Here is a 22,865-nt window from a genome sequence, read left to right on the forward strand (position 1 = left end):
CCTGCCCTTTCCAGACTTCGAGCGGCCGGGGACCGCAGAACCAGGAAGAGGTTTCTTCGCTTTCTTCTTAGACTTGACCTGATCATCAGAGGAAGCCTCAACATCCGAAAGTCCACGCTTAGTGACTGGTGAATCAGTCAGCTCGACCTCGTTAACCATTACGGGAGACAGAGATAGAACCTGTGGGGTATTTACAGGGGTTACATTGATGCCCGTTAAAGGGTCATCGTCACTAAATATACTTTGACTGTATTCAGTCTCATTAACTAGTTCATTATCATTCGTATCCATTTCTTTTCCATTATTACTATTATCCATTTCCATTTCTTTTCCATTAACTACAGCATTATTTGTCATTTCTTTTCCAGTAACTACATTATTACTATTATCCATTTCCATTTCTTTTCCATTAACTATAGTAGTATTGTCCATTACACCAACTACGTTACTACTAGTGTTAACATTGTATTACTCTGTGGCGCAGCCAAACCATCAGACGCAGCGGCGGGGGAGGCAGCCACCTGCACGCGCGTCGAGGACCCACCATTACCGTTTTAGGGAGGGCCGCACCCTCCTTAACATTTACTGGTGGCAGGAGAGGCCATGGGTGGAGTACCAGGGGGGATAACTCATTGTCCCTGAGGTCGGTGTGGGAACCCCAACTTGAAATACCAGGTTGCGTGGGGGCAGGAGGACGAAGGGTTACCCCCTCGTCCCCAGAGTCCTCATGGTCAGAGCTTGCAGGAGAAGTGGGAAGGTCCTCAGGACCAGAACTGACATCCAGGAGGGGAGGCAGCGACTCCGGGGGAGTGGCACCAACAACAAGTGAAGCGGACGGATGGGCGGGGGTCGCAGGCGAAGATGGTGGGTTCCCCCAGGCATTGGGGGGGTTGGGCAATCCCTGGCCATGTGACCAGGCTCCCGACACCTGCGGCACTTCCCGCGCAAGTCACAGTTTTTGGTGAGGTGTTCCCCACGACAGATATCACATTCGGCCGGCTGACCCACATACCACACCTTACATTTATATCCAGCAATGTCCAGATTACGAGGGATCCGGCCAGAACGAACCATTTTGATGATACGGGCTCCAGTGCAGATTGCAGGGTCACCCGGGTAATGCTGGTGCCTTATCGTCTCCACCTTCCCGTACGAGGAAAAGTAGGGCCGGAGGCGATCATCACTCTCCTCAAAGGGATAGTGATACAACATAACATTTTGAGCTCGAGGCCCAGCATACATGACTTTGCACTTAGCACCAGCTAAAGTGACAAAATCATAACCTTCAACAATATTTTTACATTTTGGGTCAGCGAAAGTAATCTGAACCAGTTTTACGGGAACAAACTGAATACTGTCAATCACAAAGGGGGTGAACTTTCCCTTGATGGCTGTAACAAGTTCCGCCCTGGGAACAGAGGTTGGAACATCGGAAAGGTCGAGGACTACTGTCCTCTTAAAGGCCGCAAGAGGCATGATGAAAAGGGAAAAAGAGAAAAAACAGTCCCCCCGGAAAGCAAAGCTCCCAGGAAGGGAACAGAAAGACTGGCTACCCTGGGTTATGGCAGGACGCCAAGCATAAGTCCCCAGGAGGGTCACCAGTAAAACTCAGGAATCAAAAATCTTACCACAAATCCCAAAAACGCTTGTCCCCACACTCCAATTCCAATACGGAACTTACGCGTACCACAAGGAAAGGCACGAACCTGGCAGATAATAAAAACCCGCGTCAGGTAAGTATGCCTTTTCAACCTCTCCGGAACCGCAAAAACGCAACTTGTCTGCGCATACCATGTGGTAATGGGGGTCACGTGCTCCTCGTCCTGTCGTGTCGTGCTGTCCACTCGCTGCTATGCTACCTAGAAAAGAGAAGAGAAATGTGAAGGTTGGTTGCTTGGTCATTTGTTCTGCTTTCACTTGATTATTTCTTCCCCAGAGGGAAGTGGGCCACGCTCGGAGGTAGTGCTATACCGAGGCAACCCGTGGCCGGGACGAGGCAAGCCTCTTTTCCACGGCCCAGTTCCAAAAATCAGTTTAATATATGAGCTGCTCGATGAGCAGCGTATCAGATATTAAGCTGATAAGAACAGATACTACACTTGATCTTAGCCAAAAGGCCGAGAAGCCGATGCCCGTAAATGCTCACAGCGGACAAGGTGCTCCCAGTCTCATGGCCACGAGATATGGTGGTCCGATTACAATCCGTGCCAAGGAAGGAATGCCCAAAGCCAACCTGAAAGCGAGGCGCACACAACGATCGCCCTTGTACAGTGGGCAGCAGGACCAGCATTGCATGGCACTTGCGTTGACGGCAAGAGGACAAATGCACATTGTGCTTGCTCTGACCTCGTTTTTATTTTCCCTTATAACAAAGTTAATTTTCACGGCGAATTACTTGTCTACGACCATACCACAGGGAAAACACCGGTTCTCGTCCGATCACCGAAGTTAAGCCCTGTCGGGCGGGGTTAGTACTTGGATGGGAGACCGCCTGGGAATACCCCGTGTTGTAGGCTTCCCTTTTTCCTTCTGTACACTTGATTATCTCAAAAAATCTCAGTTTCCTTTAATGAAAGAACATTCCAAACCAGGTTTTTTGAACACAACATGCCAACGATATGTCAAAGATGAGACATACAACAAAAACAAAATAGTTCACACGAGAAAGTGGAACTTGTATTCCCAAGGGAGCGCGTGCGCGCGAGATCTTATCAATCCAACGTTTATGACATGAAACGTATCTTTTCGTGTGAGCAAAGAACAGGATACGACAAGTAAAAAATGCATGCACTGTTATGCATTAGATGGAAGTTAACCTAGCCCGGATGATATGCATACAACGAAGGCTACAACACTACAACATTGATCCTGCGAAAACGTGACTTACGTGACGTAGCGCACTTCAAAGTCTTACTGTTCCCTGCTCAACACGGACAGTACGTATTCAAAGGGCCGATAAGACACTATCCTGACCATGAAAGATTTACTTTTTATGATAACAATCCAATTAACTGATAACATAGAGAAACCACAAAGTGTTGGCCACAGAAATGTAACGCCAACTGATCTGGCGGGTCCTCAGTTACTCAATGCAAAACGGGCTCTCCAGAACGCAACATAACACAACGCAAAAGAAATCTATCGCGATGGAGCAGTACAAACACACATCCACTTACGTTTTCGAAACGATGCACGAGGATAAGAGCTCGACCCGCTGGCATTTTCTTGTCTCACTCGTCTATCGATGGAAATCGATGCGGCTGAAATAAACACGTCCTCTCGCTCTCTCTACGGCCAAGAATGAAAGAAATAAAATCACAGTTTTGCAGTGCACCAAGTACGGAACATTCACCTACAATTTCAGCAGTGGAATTCACAAATACAACTCACCTTCCTTAGTCCTTACACCGCCACCGCATCTCCTTCCCTGCCCTGCCTGAAACGTTACCAACAAACCTTCCCATTAGCCAACTTTGCCACCGGGGTTTGGTGCGGGGACTAGCGCGAACGCAGGTCCCCACTACCAGAAATTATACGCTCGAGTTACCCACATTTGGGGTAATCGCAAGGGTCAACCCAATCGAAGTGCAATGAAAGAGCCTCACCTTGAGAGGACTGCCTCCCTGATCACAGTGCCTCCCGCGTCAGGTAAGTATGCCTTTTCAACCTCTCCGGAACCGCAAAACGCAACTTGTCTGCGCATACCATGTGGTAATGGGGGTCACGTGCTCCTCGTCCTGTCGTGTCGTGCTGTCCACTCGCTGCTATGCTACCTAGAAAAGAGAAGAGAATGTGAAGGTTGGTTGCTTGGTCATTTGTTCTGCTTTCACTTGATTATTTCTTCCCCAGAGGGAAGTGGGCCACGCTCGGAGGTAGTGCTATACCGAGGCAACCCGTGGCCGGGACGAGGCAAGCCTCTTTTCCACGGCCCAGTTCCAAAAATCAGTTTAATATATGAGCTGCTCGATGAGCAGCGTGAATGGCAGACCAAAGGTCACCAGTCGACAGACTCATCCAACGCCTGAGGCATTGGTCACCAGTATTAGGCGACAGAGGCGAAATAAAACTAAGCAAATCAGGTGGTACAGAGGGTGAATTAAGCAGGTGGCCCGAAGCGAAAAACGAGCTTGTTGGAAACATAGAGGCGATGACTCCATCCGCCCCCCACTGGCGGGCAAAATAACGTCGACGTCTCCGGGTTGAAAAACGCTTGAAGAGCAAGGGGAGGTGGAACTTGACACGGGCCTTTGCTCCCTCAATGACGGCGAGGGCCCCAGGTTGACAGAACGAAAGCGGTAGTCATTGCGGGCCAGCCAGATGTGAAACTTACAGGCACACAACAGGTAACTGAAGACTTTGGGCACTGCGTGAAGCTCAGTGGAATTGAAACCAAAAAGTAAATGGCGACGCTCAAGCACAGGACACATAGGCGAGAAATGAAAAAGGAGGGACTGTAGCCAACCAACAACACTTTGAGCAAGGGGACACACAAAGAGCAAATGCGACAGTGACTCGACGACAGGACCACAAAAACAAGCGGAGGAGACAGATAAACCAAAAGAGAGAAGACGCTCAGCAGTGTAAATCACACCATGAGCTACCTTCCAGGAGAAATCAACAACAAAGCGGTCAAAATCAAAGAAGTGGAACTGGCGCCACGTATCATACCAGTAAAGGTCCCCAAAGGAGGGAAAGAACTTAACTACACAGTGCGGTGTGACAGAGGAACAGGATAAAAGAAACTGGTAACCGACTTTGGCAGAGAAAAAAAGCCACGGAGGCGACAACGTGAGGGTCAGAGGATGCGAAAACCAAAGTTCCCCGGGAGGGGGAAAAAGAGCCACCAAGCGACTCCCAGGCCAAAAGCAAAGAGGAGTAAAATGGCGGTAACAGGGACCTGTCGAAGGCAGCGGGACGGGAGAAAACATCAAGAGAGGAGGCAGCAAAACACGATTGAAACCAGTACGACACAAAGGAGGACCAGCTTGACGAGGACAAAGTAGACCGTTTGACCCACTGACCCAGAAGCGACCAAACCTTGAGCTTAATGTCCACCACCGAGAAACCTCCCAGCGATGTGGGCTGAACGACCACAGCACGTGCAACGAGCTCCCGCTTGGTTTTCCAGAAGAATGAGAAAACAAGGGAGTTAAGTTCTTTAAGTACCCAGGGGGGCATGTGGACCAGGGATGCCACATACCAAACCCTGGCGAGGGCCAGGCAATTGATGACCAAAGCCTTGCCATGAAAAGACAAGGAGCGCTGACGCCAGGAGGAGAGGACGCGTTCCACAGCCTCTATCCGAGGCCGCCAATTAGTTCATCAATGTCATGCGGGCCAATGAAGACTCCGAGGATTTTAAGCTTAGAAGATGTCCAGTCGAGAGGGACAGGGGGGTCAGTTCGGCCAGCCCAAGACCCCAGCCACAAGCCGCGAGACTTTGTCAGGTTGAGCTTGGATCCAGAACCAAGCTCATACCTTGTGTAGGTGTCAAAAACAGCCCTAATGGAGGCATCGGAGGACAAGATGAGCGATGTGTCATCCGCGTACTGGGAAATTGGAGAGAGCGGTGAGGGCAGTCCAGGCAGCAAAGGTCCAGTAATGGCGGGATTTGCTCGAATATTGGCGGCCAAGACCTCAGCGACCATAACATACAGCAAAGGTGCGAGGGGGCAGCCTTGACGCACCCCCCGTGTGAGACTGAAAAAGTTTGAGACATGACCGTTAACAATGACAGCACTCTGAACAGCATTATAGAAAAGGCGGATCCAGCGCAGAAAGGAGGTTTGGAAACCCATTCTGCAGAGGGTGGCATGCAGAAAGGACCAATCAACGCGATCAAACGCTTTTTCTTGGTCGAGCGAGAGGATGGCACAAGGAGACCCGGATTGCGTGGCGTAATGGACCATGTCTCGGAGATAAGCGACGTTCTCACCAATATAACGACCGGGGACACCACAGGTTTGATCCTCAGCCACCACGGCATGAATAACCTTCAGGAGACGCCCAGCGATGACGCGGGCAGCGAGCTTGTAGTCCACACTAAGGAGGGAAATTGGCCGCCAGTTACGAGGGTTCAGCCGGTCACCCGTCTTAAAGATGAGAGAAATGATGCCTCGACGCTGAGAGAGGCTGAGAGTGCCAGCCTCATAACATGAGTTCAGGACGAGCACGAGGTCCTGTCCGAGCACCGGCCAGAATTTGACATAAAACTCCATAGGGAGGCCATCCAAGCCCGGGGTCTTGCCTCGAGCCATCCCACATAAAGCAGTATAACACTCCTCCGACTGGAGAGGACCATCACACTGTTGAGCCTGGTCGGCGGACAAGGTGGAGGTGAGGGCGTCGAGCAGGGAAAGAGCCACGTCCCCGTCAGTAGGCTCGGCACTAAACAAGTTAGAATAAAAGGAAGCAAAAGCCTGGCATAGGTCCTTTGAACTCGAGACCACTGTGCCATCATCGCATCGAAGTGCTGAAATAAGTCGGTCGGCGGCACGCTTCTTTTCCAGACGGAAGAAAAAGGCCGAGGAGGTTTCACCTTCCTCAACCCATTGGCCCGAGCACGGACTTGGGCTCCCCGAGCTGCCTCGAGGTCTAGGGCAGCAAGGGCAGACAGGGTAGAATGGTACGGCTCAACACAGGAGGTGAAACCGGCATCAACACGGTTCTTAAGATGCCCAGCTAGTCGGCCAAGGAGGTCTCGACACTGCGATGTTTTCTTTCGAGCGCTCAGCGCAATATTTAATTGTGAGGCCTTTGATTTGGCTCTTGCCCTTATCCCACCACTTAGCTAGTGACGGGAAGGACAGCATGGACTGCCTCCAAACGGACCAAAAATTAGTGATATGCTGGATATAGTCCTCATCATTGAGGACAGAAATGTTGAGCTTCCAGAAACTGTCCCAGGAGCAGCAATGTCTGGGACACTACAAGAAAGCACCACACCACAGTGATCCGAAAACGGACAAGGAATAATATCGCAAGTCAAGACTGATGGTAACAGGAGTACGGGGCACCAATGAGATCAATACGGGAGGCCATAAGGCCGTCTGAGCGAGTCCAAGAGAAGGCAGAATCGGAAGGATGCAGGTGCCTCCAAATGTCCAGACAACAGCAGGAGTCAAAAAGACGTTTTAAGGTAGCAGTACTTTCGCGGGAAGTGTCAGAGACATTGGAGCCCCGACGATCGAGGGCGCGGTCGAACACAGTGTTAAAGTCCCCGGCAAGGAAGGTCGGATAGGTGGGATCAACCCAAGACGAGACGTCGTCCAGGAAGTCGTCACGGGCTGGGTTGCGATTGGGGGCGTAGAGACAGCAGATACGAAACGGGTGCCCAGAATGGGTAAAGTGGCAAAAAACAACACGCCCAGCGGTGTCACACCAAGAGCTCGTAAGGGTGACCGTGGGGCGGAATAAAATGATGCAACCACAAGAGTGTGCAGAGCCAACAGAAGCAACTGCATTAAAACCAGATGAACGAAACCAGACTGACATTCACTGTCTGAAGAGCAGTGGGCCCTCTTGTAGGCAGACAATGTCAGGGACCTGAGGAAAGGAACGTAACCAGTGCAGAACACCAGCGCGCTTGGACGAGTCCCTGAGACCATTGGTGTTTAAGGAGAGGATAGAGAGAGCCATAACTGAGAAGAAAGAGAGAGACAGCACAACTAGGAGCGACGGCTCCGAACCGGGGCAGGGGGAGCCAAGGAGGGAAGGCCAGAATGAACAGCCCTCCCAGACTCCCTGCCCTTTCCAGACTTCGAGCGGCCGGGGACCGCAGAACCAGGAAGAGGTTTCTTCGCTTTCTTCTTAGACTTGACCTGATCATCAGAGGAAGCCTCAACATCCGAAAGTCCACGCTTAGTGACTGGTGAATCAGTCAGCTCGACCTCGTTAACCATTACGGGAGACAGAGATAGAACCTGTGGGGTATTTACAGGGGTTACATTGATGCCCGTTAAAGGGTCATCGTCACTAAATATACTTTGACTGTATTCAGTCTCATTAACTAGTTCATTATCATTCGTATCCATTTCTTTTCCATTATTACTATTATCCATTTCCATTTCTTTTCCATTAACTACAGCATTATTTGTCATTTCTTTTCCAGTAACTACATTATTACTATTATCCATTTCCATTTCTTTTCCATTAACTATAGTAGTATTGTCCATTACACCAACTACGTTACTACTAGTGTTAACATTGTATTACTCTGTGGCGCAGCCAAACCATCAGACGCAGCGGCGGGGGAGGCAGCCACCTGCACGCGCGTCGAGGACCCACCATTACCGTTTTAGGGAGGGCCGCACCCTCCTTAACATTTACTGGTGGCAGGAGAGGCCATGGGTGGAGTACCAGGGGGGATAACTCATTGTCCCTGAGGTCGGTGTGGGAACCCCAACTTGAAATACCAGGTTGCGTGGGGGCAGGAGGACGAAGGGTTACCCCCTCGTCCCCAGAGTCCTCATGGTCAGAGCTTGCAGGAGAAGTGGGAAGGTCCTCAGGACCAGAACTGACATCCAGGAGGGGAGGCAGCGACTCCGGGGGAGTGGCACCAACAACAAGTGAAGCGGACGGATGGGCGGGGGTCGCAGGCGAAGATGGTGGGTTCCCCCAGGCATTGGGGGGGTTGGGCAATCCCTGGCCATGTGACCAGGCTCCCGACACCTGCGGCACTTCCCGCGCAAGTCACAGTTTTTGGTGAGGTGTTCCCCACGACAGATATCACATTCGGCCGGCTGACCCACATACCACACCTTACATTTATATCCAGCAATGTCCAGATTACGAGGGATCCGGCCAGAACGAACCATTTTGATGATACGGGCTCCAGTGCAGATTGCAGGGTCACCCGGGTAATGCTGGTGCCTTATCGTCTCCACCTTCCCGTACGAGGAAAAGTAGGGCCGGAGGCGATCATCACTCTCCTCAAAGGGATAGTGATACAACATAACATTTTGAGCTCGAGGCCCAGCATACATGACTTTGCACTTAGCACCAGCTAAAGTGACAAAATCATAACCTTCAACAATATTTTTACATTTTGGGTCAGCGAAAGTAATCTGAACCAGTTTTACGGGAACAAACTGAATACTGTCAATCACAAAGGGGGTGAACTTTCCCTTGATGGCTGTAACAAGTTCCGCCCTGGGAACAGAGGTTGGAACATCGGAAAGGTCGAGGACTACTGTCCTCTTAAAGGCCGCAAGAGGCATGATGAAAAGGGAAAAAGAGAAAAAACAGTCCCCCCGGAAAGCAAAGCTCCCAGGAAGGGAACAGAAAGACTGGCTACCCTGGGTTATGGCAGGACGCCAAGCATAAGTCCCCAGGAGGGTCACCAGTAAAACTCAGGAATCAAAAATCTTACCACAAATCCCAAAAACGCTTGTCCCCACACTCCAATTCCAATACGGAACTTACGCGTACCACAAGGAAAGGCACGAACCTGGCAGATAATAAAAACCCGCGTCAGGTAAGTATGCCTTTTCAACCTCTCCGGAACCGCAAAAACGCAACTTGTCTGCGCATACCATGTGGTAATGGGGGTCACGTGCTCCTCGTCCTGTCGTGTCGTGCTGTCCACTCGCTGCTATGCTACCTAGAAAAGAGAAGAGAAATGTGAAGGTTGGTTGCTTGGTCATTTGTTCTGCTTTCACTTGATTATTTCTTCCCCAGAGGGAAGTGGGCCACGCTCGGAGGTAGTGCTATACCGAGGCAACCCGTGGCCGGGACGAGGCAAGCCTCTTTTCCACGGCCCAGTTCCAAAAATCAGTTTAATATATGAGCTGCTCGATGAGCAGCGTATCAGATATTAAGCTGATAAGAACAGATACTACACTTGATCTTAGCCAAAAGGCCGAGAAGCCGATGCCCGTAAATGCTCACAGCGGACAAGGTGCTCCCAGTCTCATGGCCACGAGATATGGTGGTCCGATTACAATCCGTGCCAAGGAAGGAATGCCCAAAGCCAACCTGAAAGCGAGGCGCACACAACGATCGCCCTTGTACAGTGGGCAGCAGGACCAGCATTGCATGGCACTTGCGTTGACGGCAAGAGGACAAATGCACATTGTGCTTGCTCTGACCTCGTTTTTATTTTCCCTTATAACAAAGTTAATTTTCACGGCGAATTACTTGTCTACGACCATACCACAGGGAAAACACCGGTTCTCGTCCGATCACCGAAGTTAAGCCCTGTCGGGCGGGGTTAGTACTTGGATGGGAGACCGCCTGGGAATACCCCGTGTTGTAGGCTTCCCTTTTTCCTTCTGTACACTTGATTATCTCAAAAAATCTCAGTTTCCTTTAATGAAAGAACATTCCAAACCAGGTTTTTTGAACACAACATGCCAACGATATGTCAAAGATGAGACATACAACAAAAACAAAATAGTTCACACGAGAAAGTGGAACTTGTATTCCCAAGGGAGCGCGTGCGCGCGAGATCTTATCAATCCAACGTTTATGACATGAAACGTATCTTTTCGTGTGAGCAAAGAACAGGATACGACAAGTAAAAAATGCATGCACTGTTATGCATTAGATGGAAGTTAACCTAGCCCGGATGATATGCATACAACGAAGGCTACAACACTACAACATTGATCCTGCGAAAACGTGACTTACGTGACGTAGCGCACTTCAAAGTCTTACTGTTCCCTGCTCAACACGGACAGTACGTATTCAAAGGGCCGATAAGACACTATCCTGACCATGAAAGATTTACTTTTTATGATAACAATCCAATTAACTGATAACATAGAGAAACCACAAAGTGTTGGCCACAGAAATGTAACGCCAACTGATCTGGCGGGTCCTCAGTTACTCAATGCAAAACGGGCTCTCCAGAACGCAACATAACACAACGCAAAAGAAATCTATCGCGATGGAGCAGTACAAACACACATCCACTTACGTTTTCGAAACGATGCACGAGGATAAGAGCTCGACCCGCTGGCATTTTCTTGTCTCACTCGTCTATCGATGGAAATCGATGCGGCTGAAATAAACACGTCCTCTCGCTCTCTCTACGGCCAAGAATGAAAGAAATAAAATCACAGTTTTGCAGTGCACCAAGTACGGAACATTCACCTACAATTTCAGCAGTGGAATTCACAAATACAACTCACCTTCCTTAGTCCTTACACCGCCACCGCATCTCCTTCCCTGCCCTGCCTGAAACGTTACCAACAAACCTTCCCATTAGCCAACTTTGCCACCGGGTTTGGTGCGGGGACTAGCGCGAACGCAGGTCCCCACTACCAGAAATTATACGCTCGAGTTACCCACATTTGGGGTAATCGCAAGGGTCAACCCAATCGAAGTGCAATGAAAGAGCCTCACCTTGAGAGGACTGCCTCCCTGATCACAGTGCCTCCCGCGTCAGGTAAGTATGCCTTTTCAACCTCTCCGGAACCGCAAAACGCAACTTGTCTGCGCATACCATGTGGTAATGGGGGTCACGTGCTCCTCGTCCTGTCGTGTCGTGCTGTCCACTCGCTGCTATGCTACCTAGAAAAGAGAAGAGAATGTGAAGGTTGGTTGCTTGGTCATTTGTTCTGCTTTCACTTGATTATTTCTTCCCCAGAGGGAAGTGGGCCACGCTCGGAGGTAGTGCTATACCGAGGCAACCCGTGGCCGGGACGAGGCAAGCCTCTTTTCCACGGCCCAGTTCCAAAAATCAGTTTAATATATGAGCTGCTCGATGAGCAGCGTGAATGGCAGACCAAAGGTCACCAGTCGACAGACTCATCCAACGCCTGAGGCATTGGTCACCAGTATTAGGCGACAGAGGCGAAATAAAACTAAGCAAATCAGGTGGTACAGAGGGTGAATTAAGCAGGTGGCCCGAAGCGAAAAACGAGCTTGTTGGAAACATAGAGGCGATGACTCCATCCGCCCCCCACTGGCGGGCAAAATAACGTCGACGTCTCCGGGTTGAAAAACGCTTGAAGAGCAAGGGGAGGTGGAACTTGACACGGGCCTTTGCTCCCTCAATGACGGCGAGGGCCCCAGGTTGACAGAACGAAAGCGGTAGTCATTGCGGGCCAGCCAGATGTGAAACTTACAGGCACACAACAGGTAACTGAAGACTTTGGGCACTGCGTGAAGCTCAGTGGAATTGAAACCAAAAAGTAAATGGCGACGCTCAAGCACAGGACACATAGGCGAGAAATGAAAAAGGAGGGACTGTAGCCAACCAACAACACTTTGAGCAAGGGGACACACAAAGAGCAAATGCGACAGTGACTCGACGACAGGACCACAAAAACAAGCGGAGGAGACAGATAAACCAAAAGAGAGAAGACGCTCAGCAGTGTAAATCACACCATGAGCTACCTTCCAGGAGAAATCAACAACAAAGCGGTCAAAATCAAAGAAGTGGAACTGGCGCCACGTATCATACCAGTAAAGGTCCCCAAAGGAGGGAAAGAACTTAACTACACAGTGCGGTGTGACAGAGGAACAGGATAAAAGAAACTGGTAACCGACTTTGGCAGAGAAAAAAAGCCACGGAGGCGACAACGTGAGGGTCAGAGGATGCGAAAACCAAAGTTCCCCGGGAGGGGGAAAAAGAGCCACCAAGCGACTCCCAGGCCAAAAGCAAAGAGGAGTAAAATGGCGGTAACAGGGACCTGTCGAAGGCAGCGGGACGGGAGAAAACATCAAGAGAGGAGGCAGCAAAACACGATTGAAACCAGTACGACACAAAGGAGGACCAGCTTGACGAGGACAAAGTAGACCGTTTGACCCACTGACCCAGAAGCGACCAAACCTTGAGCTTAATGTCCACCACCGAGAAACCTCCCAGCGATGTGGGCTGAACGACCACAGCACGTGCAACGAGCTCCCGCTTGGTTTTCCAGAAGAATGAGAAAACAAGGGAGTTAAGTTCTTTAAGTACCCAGGGGGGCATGTGGACCAGGGATGCCACATACCAAACCCTGGCGAGGGCCAGGCAATTGATGACCAAAGCCTTGCCATGAAAAGACAAGGAGCGCTGACGCCAGGAGGAGAGGACGCGTTCCACAGCCTCTATCCGAGGCCGCCAATTAGTTCATCAATGTCATGCGGGCCAATGAAGACTCCGAGGATTTTAAGCTTAGAAGATGTCCAGTCGAGAGGGACAGGGGGGTCAGTTCGGCCAGCCCAAGACCCCAGCCACAAGCCGCGAGACTTTGTCAGGTTGAGCTTGGATCCAGAACCAAGCTCATACCTTGTGTAGGTGTCAAAAACAGCCCTAATGGAGGCATCGGAGGACAAGATGAGCGATGTGTCATCCGCGTACTGGGAAATTGGAGAGAGCGGTGAGGGCAGTCCAGGCAGCAAAGGTCCAGTAATGGCGGGATTTGCTCGAATATTGGCGGCCAAGACCTCAGCGACCATAACATACAGCAAAGGTGCGAGGGGGCAGCCTTGACGCACCCCCCGTGTGAGACTGAAAAAGTTTGAGACATGACCGTTAACAATGACAGCACTCTGAACAGCATTATAGAAAAGGCGGATCCAGCGCAGAAAGGAGGTTTGGAAACCCATTCTGCAGAGGGTGGCATGCAGAAAGGACCAATCAACGCGATCAAACGCTTTTTCTTGGTCGAGCGAGAGGATGGCACAAGGAGACCCGGATTGCGTGGCGTAATGGACCATGTCTCGGAGATAAGCGACGTTCTCACCAATATAACGACCGGGGACACCACAGGTTTGATCCTCAGCCACCACGGCATGAATAACCTTCAGGAGACGCCCAGCGATGACGCGGGCAGCGAGCTTGTAGTCCACACTAAGGAGGGAAATTGGCCGCCAGTTACGAGGGTTCAGCCGGTCACCCGTCTTAAAGATGAGAGAAATGATGCCTCGACGCTGAGAGAGGCTGAGAGTGCCAGCCTCATAACATGAGTTCAGGACGAGCACGAGGTCCTGTCCGAGCACCGGCCAGAATTTGACATAAAACTCCATAGGGAGGCCATCCAAGCCCGGGGTCTTGCCTCGAGCCATCCCACATAAAGCAGTATAACACTCCTCCGACTGGAGAGGACCATCACACTGTTGAGCCTGGTCGGCGGACAAGGTGGAGGTGAGGGCGTCGAGCAGGGAAAGAGCCACGTCCCCGTCAGTAGGCTCGGCACTAAACAAGTTAGAATAAAAGGAAGCAAAAGCCTGGCATAGGTCCTTTGAACTCGAGACCACTGTGCCATCATCGCATCGAAGTGCTGAAATAAGTCGGTCGGCGGCACGCTTCTTTTCCAGACGGAAGAAAAAGGCCGAGGAGGTTTCACCTTCCTCAACCCATTGGCCCGAGCACGGACTTGGGCTCCCCGAGCTGCCTCGAGGTCTAGGGCAGCAAGGGCAGACAGGGTAGAATGGTACGGCTCAACACAGGAGGTGAAACCGGCATCAACACGGTTCTTAAGATGCCCAGCTAGTCGGCCAAGGAGGTCTCGACACTGCGATGTTTTCTTTCGAGCGCTCAGCGCAATATTTAATTGTGAGGCCTTTGATTTGGCTCTTGCCCTTATCCCACCACTTAGCTAGTGACGGGAAGGACAGCATGGACTGCCTCCAAACGGACCAAAAATTAGTGATATGCTGGATATAGTCCTCATCATTGAGGACAGAAATGTTGAGCTTCCAGAAACTGTCCCAGGAGCAGCAATGTCTGGGACACTACAAGAAAGCACCACACCACAGTGATCCGAAAACGGACAAGGAATAATATCGCAAGTCAAGACTGATGGTAACAGGAGTACGGGGCACCAATGAGATCAATACGGGAGGCCATAAGGCCGTCTGAGCGAGTCCAAGAGAAGGCAGAATCGGAAGGATGCAGGTGCCTCCAAATGTCCAGACAACAGCAGGAGTCAAAAAGACGTTTTAAGGTAGCAGTACTTTCGCGGGAAGTGTCAGAGACATTGGAGCCCCGACGATCGAGGGCGCGGTCGAACACAGTGTTAAAGTCCCCGGCAAGGAAGGTCGGATAGGTGGGATCAACCCAAGACGAGACGTCGTCCAGGAAGTCGTCACGGGCTGGGTTGCGATTGGGGGCGTAGAGACAGCAGATACGAAACGGGTGCCCAGAATGGGTAAAGTGGCAAAAAACAACACGCCCAGCGGTGTCACACCAAGAGCTCGTAAGGGTGACCGTGGGGCGGAATAAAATGATGCAACCACAAGAGTGTGCAGAGCCAACAGAAGCAACTGCATTAAAACCAGATGAACGAAACCAGACTGACATTCACTGTCTGAAGAGCAGTGGGCCCTCTTGTAGGCAGACAATGTCAGGGACCTGAGGAAAGGAACGTAACCAGTGCAGAACACCAGCGCGCTTGGACGAGTCCCTGAGACCATTGGTGTTTAAGGAGAGGATAGAGAGAGCCATAACTGAGAAGAAAGAGAGAGACAGCACAACTAGGAGCGACGGCTCCGAACCGGGGCAGGGGGAGCCAAGGAGGGAAGGCCAGAATGAACAGCCCTCCCAGACTCCCTGCCCTTTCCAGACTTCGAGCGGCCGGGGACCGCAGAACCAGGAAGAGGTTTCTTCGCTTTCTTCTTAGACTTGACCTGATCATCAGAGGAAGCCTCAACATCCGAAAGTCCACGCTTAGTGACTGGTGAATCAGTCAGCTCGACCTCGTTAACCATTACGGGAGACAGAGATAGAACCTGTGGGGTATTTACAGGGGTTACATTGATGCCCGTTAAAGGGTCATCGTCACTAAATATACTTTGACTGTATTCAGTCTCATTAACTAGTTCATTATCATTCGTATCCATTTCTTTTCCATTATTACTATTATCCATTTCCATTTCTTTTCCATTAACTACAGCATTATTTGTCATTTCTTTTCCAGTAACTACATTATTACTATTATCCATTTCCATTTCTTTTCCATTAACTATAGTAGTATTGTCCATTACACCAACTACGTTACTACTAGTGTTAACATTGTATTACTCTGTGGCGCAGCCAAACCATCAGACGCAGCGGCGGGGGAGGCAGCCACCTGCACGCGCGTCGAGGACCCACCATTACCGTTTTAGGGAGGGCCGCACCCTCCTTAACATTTACTGGTGGCAGGAGAGGCCATGGGTGGAGTACCAGGGGGGATAACTCATTGTCCCTGAGGTCGGTGTGGGAACCCCAACTTGAAATACCAGGTTGCGTGGGGGCAGGAGGACGAAGGGTTACCCCCTCGTCCCCAGAGTCCTCATGGTCAGAGCTTGCAGGAGAAGTGGGAAGGTCCTCAGGACCAGAACTGACATCCAGGAGGGGAGGCAGCGACTCCGGGGGAGTGGCACCAACAACAAGTGAAGCGGACGGATGGGCGGGGGTCGCAGGCGAAGATGGTGGGTTCCCCCAGGCATTGGGGGGGTTGGGCAATCCCTGGCCATGTGACCAGGCTCCCGACACCTGCGGCACTTCCCGCGCAAGTCACAGTTTTTGGTGAGGTGTTCCCCACGACAGATATCACATTCGGCCGGCTGACCCACATACCACACCTTACATTTATATCCAGCAATGTCCAGATTACGAGGGATCCGGCCAGAACGAACCATTTTGATGATACGGGCTCCAGTGCAGATTGCAGGGTCACCCGGGTAATGCTGGTGCCTTATCGTCTCCACCTTCCCGTACGAGGAAAAGTAGGGCCGGAGGCGATCATCACTCTCCTCAAAGGGATAGTGATACAACATAACATTTTGAGCTCGAGGCCCAGCATACATGACTTTGCACTTAGCACCAGCTAAAGTGACAAAATCATAACCTTCAACAATATTTTTACATTTTGGGTCAGCGAAAGTAATCTGAACCAGTTTTACGGGAACAAACTGAATACTGTCAATCACAAAGGGGGTGAACTTTCCCTTGATGGCTGTAACAAGTTCCGCCCTGGGAACAGAGGTTGGAACATCGGAAAGGTCGAGGACTACTGTCCTCTTAAAGGCCGCAAGAGGCATGATGAAAAGGGAAAAAGAGAAAAAACAGTCCCCCCGGAAAGCAAAGCTCCCAGGAAGGGAACAGAAAGACTGGCTACCCTGGGTTATGGCAGGACGCCAAGCATAAGTCCCCAGGAGGGTCACCAGTAAAACTCAGGAATCAAAAATCTTACCACAAATCCCAAAAACGCTTGTCCCCACACTCCAATTCCAATACGGAACTTACGCGTACCACAAGGAAAGGCACGAACCTGGCAGATAATAAAAACCCGCGTCAGGTAAGTATGCCTTTTCAACCTCTCCGGAACCGCAAAAACGCAACTTGTCTGCGCATACCATGTGGTAATGGGGGTCACGTGCTCCTCGTCCTGTCGTGTCGTGCTGTCCACTCGCTGCTATGCTACCTAGAAAAGAGAAGAGAAATGTGAAGGTTGGTTGCTTGGTCATTTGTTCTGCTTTCACTTGATTATTTCTTCCCCAGAGGGAAGTGGGCCACGCTCGGAGGTAGTGCTATACCGAGGCAACCCGTGGCCGGGACGAGGCAAGCCTCTTTTCCACGGCCCAGTTCCAAAAATCAGTTTAATATATGAGCTGCTCGATGAGCAGCGTATCAGATATTAAGCTGATAAGAACAGATACTACACTTGATCTTAGCCAAAAGGCCGAGAAGCCGATGCCCGTAAATGCTCACAGCGGACAAGGTGCTCCCAGTCTCATGGCCACGAGATATGGTGGTCCGATTACAATCCGTGCCAAGGAAGGAATGCCCAAAGCCAACCTGAAAGCGAGGCGCACACAACGATCGCCCTTGTACAGTGGGCAGCAGGACCAGCATTGCATGGCACTTGCGTTGACGGCAAGAGGACAAATGCACATTGTGCTTGCTCTGACCTCGTTTTTATTTTCCCTTATAACAAAGTTAATTTTCACGGCGAATTACTTGTCTACGACCATACCACAGGGAAAACACCGGTTCTCGTCCGATCACCGAAGTTAAGCCCTGTCGGGCGGGGTTAGTACTTGGATGGGAGACCGCCTGGGAATACCCCGTGTTGTAGGCTTCCCTTTTTCCTTCTGTACACTTGATTATCTCAAAAAATCTCAGTTTCCTTTAATGAAAGAACATTCCAAACCAGGTTTTTTGAACACAACATGCCAACGATATGTCAAAGATGAGACATACAACAAAAACAAAATAGTTCACACGAGAAAGTGGAACTTGTATTCCCAAGGGAGCGCGTGCGCGCGAGATCTTATCAATCCAACGTTTATGACATGAAACGTATCTTTTCGTGTGAGCAAAGAACAGGATACGACAAGTAAAAAATGCATGCACTGTTATGCATTAGATGGAAGTTAACCTAGCCCGGATGATATGCATACAACGAAGGCTACAACACTACAACATTGATCCTGCGAAAACGTGACTTACGTGACGTAGCGCACTTCAAAGTCTTACTGTTCCCTGCTCAACACGGACAGTACGTATTCAAAGGGCCGATAAGACACTATCCTGACCATGAAAGATTTACTTTTTATGATAACAATCCAATTAACTGATAACATAGAGAAACCACAAAGTGTTGGCCACAGAAATGTAACGCCAACTGATCTGGCGGGTCCTCAGTTACTCAATGCAAAACGGGCTCTCCAGAACGCAACATAACACAACGCAAAAGAAATCTATCGCGATGGAGCAGTACAAACACACATCCACTTACGTTTTCGAAACGATGCACGAGGATAAGAGCTCGACCCGCTGGCATTTTCTTGTCTCACTCGTCTATCGATGGAAATCGATGCGGCTGAAATAAACACGTCCTCTCGCTCTCTCTACGGCCAAGAATGAAAGAAATAAAATCACAGTTTTGCAGTGCACCAAGTACGGAACATTCACCTACAATTTCAGCAGTGGAATTCACAAATACAACTCACCTTCCTTAGTCCTTACACCGCCACCGCATCTCCTTCCCTGCCCTGCCTGAAACGTTACCAACAAACCTTCCCATTAGCCAACTTTGCCACCGGGTTTGGTGCGGGGACTAGCGCGAACGCAGGTCCCCACTACCAGAAATTATACGCTCGAGTTACCCACATTTGGGGTAATCGCAAGGGTCAACCCAATCGAAGTGCAATGAAAGAGCCTCACCTTGAGAGGACTGCCTCCCTGATCACAGTGCCTCCCGCGTCAGGTAAGTATGCCTTTTCAACCTCTCCGGAACCGCAAAACGCAACTTGTCTGCGCATACCATGTGGTAATGGGGGTCACGTGCTCCTCGTCCTGTCGTGTCGTGCTGTCCACTCGCTGCTATGCTACCTAGAAAAGAGAAGAGAATGTGAAGGTTGGTTGCTTGGTCATTTGTTCTGCTTTCACTTGATTATTTCTTCCCCAGAGGGAAGTGGGCCACGCTCGGAGGTAGTGCTATACCGAGGCAACCCGTGGCCGGGACGAGGCAAGCCTCTTTTCCACGGCCCAGTTCCAAAAATCAGTTTAATATATGAGCTGCTCGATGAGCAGCGTGAATGGCAGACCAAAGGTCACCAGTCGACAGACTCATCCAACGCCTGAGGCATTGGTCACCAGTATTAGGCGACAGAGGCGAAATAAAACTAAGCAAATCAGGTGGTACAGAGGGTGAATTAAGCAGGTGGCCCGAAGCGAAAAACGAGCTTGTTGGAAACATAGAGGCGATGACTCCATCCGCCCCCCACTGGCGGGCAAAATAACGTCGACGTCTCCGGGTTGAAAAACGCTTGAAGAGCAAGGGGAGGTGGAACTTGACACGGGCCTTTGCTCCCTCAATGACGGCGAGGGCCCCAGGTTGACAGAACGAAAGCGGTAGTCATTGCGGGCCAGCCAGATGTGAAACTTACAGGCACACAACAGGTAACTGAAGACTTTGGGCACTGCGTGAAGCTCAGTGGAATTGAAACCAAAAAGTAAATGGCGACGCTCAAGCACAGGACACATAGGCGAGAAATGAAAAAGGAGGGACTGTAGCCAACCAACAACACTTTGAGCAAGGGGACACACAAAGAGCAAATGCGACAGTGACTCGACGACAGGACCACAAAAACAAGCGGAGGAGACAGATAAACCAAAAGAGAGAAGACGCTCAGCAGTGTAAATCACACCATGAGCTACCTTCCAGGAGAAATCAACAACAAAGCGGTCAAAATCAAAGAAGTGGAACTGGCGCCACGTATCATACCAGTAAAGGTCCCCAAAGGAGGGAAAGAACTTAACTACACAGTGCGGTGTGACAGAGGAACAGGATAAAAGAAACTGGTAACCGACTTTGGCAGAGAAAAAAAGCCACGGAGGCGACAACGTGAGGGTCAGAGGATGCGAAAACCAAAGTTCCCCGGGAGGGGGAAAAAGAGCCACCAAGCGACTCCCAGGCCAAAAGCAAAGAGGAGTAAAATGGCGGTAACAGGGACCTGTCGAAGGCAGCGGGACGGGAGAAAACATCAAGAGAGGAGGCAGCAAAACACGATTGAAACCAGTACGACACAAAGGAGGACCAGCTTGACGAGGACAAAGTAGACCGTTTGACCCACTGACCCAGAAGCGACCAAACCTTGAGCTTAATGTCCACCACCGAGAAACCTCCCAGCGATGTGGGCTGAACGACCACAGCACGTGCAACGAGCTCCCGCTTGGTTTTCCAGAAGAATGAGAAAACAAGGGAGTTAAGTTCTTTAAGTACCCAGGGGGGCATGTGGACCAGGGATGCCACATACCAAACCCTGGCGAGGGCCAGGCAATTGATGACCAAAGCCTTGCCATGAAAAGACAAGGAGCGCTGACGCCAGGAGGAGAGGACGCGTTCCACAGCCTCTATCCGAGGCCGCCAATTAGTTCATCAATGTCATGCGGGCCAATGAAGACTCCGAGGATTTTAAGCTTAGAAGATGTCCAGTCGAGAGGGACAGGGGGGTCAGTTCGGCCAGCCCAAGACCCCAGCCACAAGCCGCGAGACTTTGTCAGGTTGAGCTTGGATCCAGAACCAAGCTCATACCTTGTGTAGGTGTCAAAAACAGCCCTAATGGAGGCATCGGAGGACAAGATGAGCGATGTGTCATCCGCGTACTGGGAAATTGGAGAGAGCGGTGAGGGCAGTCCAGGCAGCAAAGGTCCAGTAATGGCGGGATTTGCTCGAATATTGGCGGCCAAGACCTCAGCGACCATAACATACAGCAAAGGTGCGAGGGGGCAGCCTTGACGCACCCCCCGTGTGAGACTGAAAAAGTTTGAGACATGACCGTTAACAATGACAGCACTCTGAACAGCATTATAGAAAAGGCGGATCCAGCGCAGAAAGGAGGTTTGGAAACCCATTCTGCAGAGGGTGGCATGCAGAAAGGACCAATCAACGCGATCAAACGCTTTTTCTTGGTCGAGCGAGAGGATGGCACAAGGAGACCCGGATTGCGTGGCGTAATGGACCATGTCTCGGAGATAAGCGACGTTCTCACCAATATAACGACCGGGGACACCACAGGTTTGATCCTCAGCCACCACGGCATGAATAACCTTCAGGAGACGCCCAGCGATGACGCGGGCAGCGAGCTTGTAGTCCACACTAAGGAGGGAAATTGGCCGCCAGTTACGAGGGTTCAGCCGGTCACCCGTCTTAAAGATGAGAGAAATGATGCCTCGACGCTGAGAGAGGCTGAGAGTGCCAGCCTCATAACATGAGTTCAGGACGAGCACGAGGTCCTGTCCGAGCACCGGCCAGAATTTGACATAAAACTCCATAGGGAGGCCATCCAAGCCCGGGGTCTTGCCTCGAGCCATCCCACATAAAGCAGTATAACACTCCTCCGACTGGAGAGGACCATCACACTGTTGAGCCTGGTCGGCGGACAAGGTGGAGGTGAGGGCGTCGAGCAGGGAAAGAGCCACGTCCCCGTCAGTAGGCTCGGCACTAAACAAGTTAGAATAAAAGGAAGCAAAAGCCTGGCATAGGTCCTTTGAACTCGAGACCACTGTGCCATCATCGCATCGAAGTGCTGAAATAAGTCGGTCGGCGGCACGCTTCTTTTCCAGACGGAAGAAAAAGGCCGAGGAGGTTTCACCTTCCTCAACCCATTGGCCCGAGCACGGACTTGGGCTCCCCGAGCTGCCTCGAGGTCTAGGGCAGCAAGGGCAGACAGGGTAGAATGGTACGGCTCAACACAGGAGGTGAAACCGGCATCAACACGGTTCTTAAGATGCCCAGCTAGTCGGCCAAGGAGGTCTCGACACTGCGATGTTTTCTTTCGAGCGCTCAGCGCAATATTTAATTGTGAGGCCTTTGATTTGGCTCTTGCCCTTATCCCACCACTTAGCTAGTGACGGGAAGGACAGCATGGACTGCCTCCAAACGGACCAAAAATTAGTGATATGCTGGATATAGTCCTCATCATTGAGGACAGAAATGTTGAGCTTCCAGAAACTGTCCCAGGAGCAGCAATGTCTGGGACACTACAAGAAAGCACCACACCACAGTGATCCGAAAACGGACAAGGAATAATATCGCAAGTCAAGACTGATGGTAACAGGAGTACGGGGCACCAATGAGATCAATACGGGAGGCCATAAGGCCGTCTGAGCGAGTCCAAGAGAAGGCAGAATCGGAAGGATGCAGGTGCCTCCAAATGTCCAGACAACAGCAGGAGTCAAAAAGACGTTTTAAGGTAGCAGTACTTTCGCGGGAAGTGTCAGAGACATTGGAGCCCCGACGATCGAGGGCGCGGTCGAACACAGTGTTAAAGTCCCCGGCAAGGAAGGTCGGATAGGTGGGATCAACCCAAGACGAGACGTCGTCCAGGAAGTCGTCACGGGCTGGGTTGCGATTGGGGGCGTAGAGACAGCAGATACGAAACGGGTGCCCAGAATGGGTAAAGTGGCAAAAAACAACACGCCCAGCGGTGTCACACCA

The 22,865-nt window shown here is 50.8% G+C and overlaps 12 non-coding genes across 12 annotated transcripts; 3 read left to right on the forward strand and 9 right to left on the reverse strand.

The window, feature by feature from the left end:
• Positions 1 to 1,937: 1,937 nt before the first annotated feature.
• Positions 1,938 to 2,129, reverse strand: LOC137986446 (U2 spliceosomal RNA). Its single transcript, XR_011119821.1, has one exon. It is a non-coding gene; the product is annotated as a U2 spliceosomal RNA (small nuclear RNA).
• A 268-nt stretch (positions 2,130 to 2,397) lies between these two features.
• LOC137986449 (5S ribosomal RNA) lies at positions 2,398 to 2,516 on the forward strand. Its single transcript, XR_011119824.1, has one exon. It is a non-coding gene; the product is annotated as a 5S ribosomal RNA (ribosomal RNA).
• Positions 2,517 to 3,492: 976 nt separating this feature from the next.
• Positions 3,493 to 3,656, reverse strand: LOC137986435 (U1 spliceosomal RNA). Its single transcript, XR_011119811.1, has one exon. It is a non-coding gene; the product is annotated as a U1 spliceosomal RNA (small nuclear RNA).
• A 194-nt stretch (positions 3,657 to 3,850) lies between these two features.
• LOC137986459 (U2 spliceosomal RNA) lies at positions 3,851 to 4,041 on the reverse strand. The gene has a single exon (XR_011119832.1). It is a non-coding gene; the product is annotated as a U2 spliceosomal RNA (small nuclear RNA).
• Positions 4,042 to 9,679: 5,638 nt separating this feature from the next.
• Positions 9,680 to 9,871, reverse strand: LOC137986447 (U2 spliceosomal RNA). Its single transcript, XR_011119822.1, has one exon. It is a non-coding gene; the product is annotated as a U2 spliceosomal RNA (small nuclear RNA).
• A 268-nt stretch (positions 9,872 to 10,139) lies between these two features.
• Positions 10,140 to 10,258, forward strand: LOC137986461 (5S ribosomal RNA). The gene has a single exon (XR_011119834.1). It is a non-coding gene; the product is annotated as a 5S ribosomal RNA (ribosomal RNA).
• Positions 10,259 to 11,233: 975 nt separating this feature from the next.
• LOC137986436 (U1 spliceosomal RNA) lies at positions 11,234 to 11,397 on the reverse strand. The gene has a single exon (XR_011119812.1). It is a non-coding gene; the product is annotated as a U1 spliceosomal RNA (small nuclear RNA).
• A 194-nt stretch (positions 11,398 to 11,591) lies between these two features.
• On the reverse strand, positions 11,592 to 11,782 carry LOC137986460 (U2 spliceosomal RNA). The gene has a single exon (XR_011119833.1). It is a non-coding gene; the product is annotated as a U2 spliceosomal RNA (small nuclear RNA).
• A 5,638-nt stretch (positions 11,783 to 17,420) lies between these two features.
• Positions 17,421 to 17,612, reverse strand: LOC137986448 (U2 spliceosomal RNA). The gene has a single exon (XR_011119823.1). It is a non-coding gene; the product is annotated as a U2 spliceosomal RNA (small nuclear RNA).
• Positions 17,613 to 17,880: 268 nt separating this feature from the next.
• Positions 17,881 to 17,999, forward strand: LOC137986464 (5S ribosomal RNA). The gene has a single exon (XR_011119837.1). It is a non-coding gene; the product is annotated as a 5S ribosomal RNA (ribosomal RNA).
• Positions 18,000 to 18,974: 975 nt separating this feature from the next.
• Positions 18,975 to 19,138, reverse strand: LOC137986438 (U1 spliceosomal RNA). The gene has a single exon (XR_011119814.1). It is a non-coding gene; the product is annotated as a U1 spliceosomal RNA (small nuclear RNA).
• Positions 19,139 to 19,332: 194 nt separating this feature from the next.
• LOC137986462 (U2 spliceosomal RNA) lies at positions 19,333 to 19,523 on the reverse strand. The gene has a single exon (XR_011119835.1). It is a non-coding gene; the product is annotated as a U2 spliceosomal RNA (small nuclear RNA).
• Between the last annotated feature and the right edge of the window lie 3,342 nt (positions 19,524 to 22,865).

Source organism: Montipora foliosa, unplaced genomic scaffold (genome assembly GCF_036669935.1).
Source record: "Montipora foliosa isolate CH-2021 unplaced genomic scaffold, ASM3666993v2 scaffold_209, whole genome shotgun sequence".
Classification (NCBI taxonomy): domain Eukaryota; kingdom Metazoa; phylum Cnidaria; class Anthozoa; order Scleractinia; family Acroporidae; genus Montipora; species Montipora foliosa.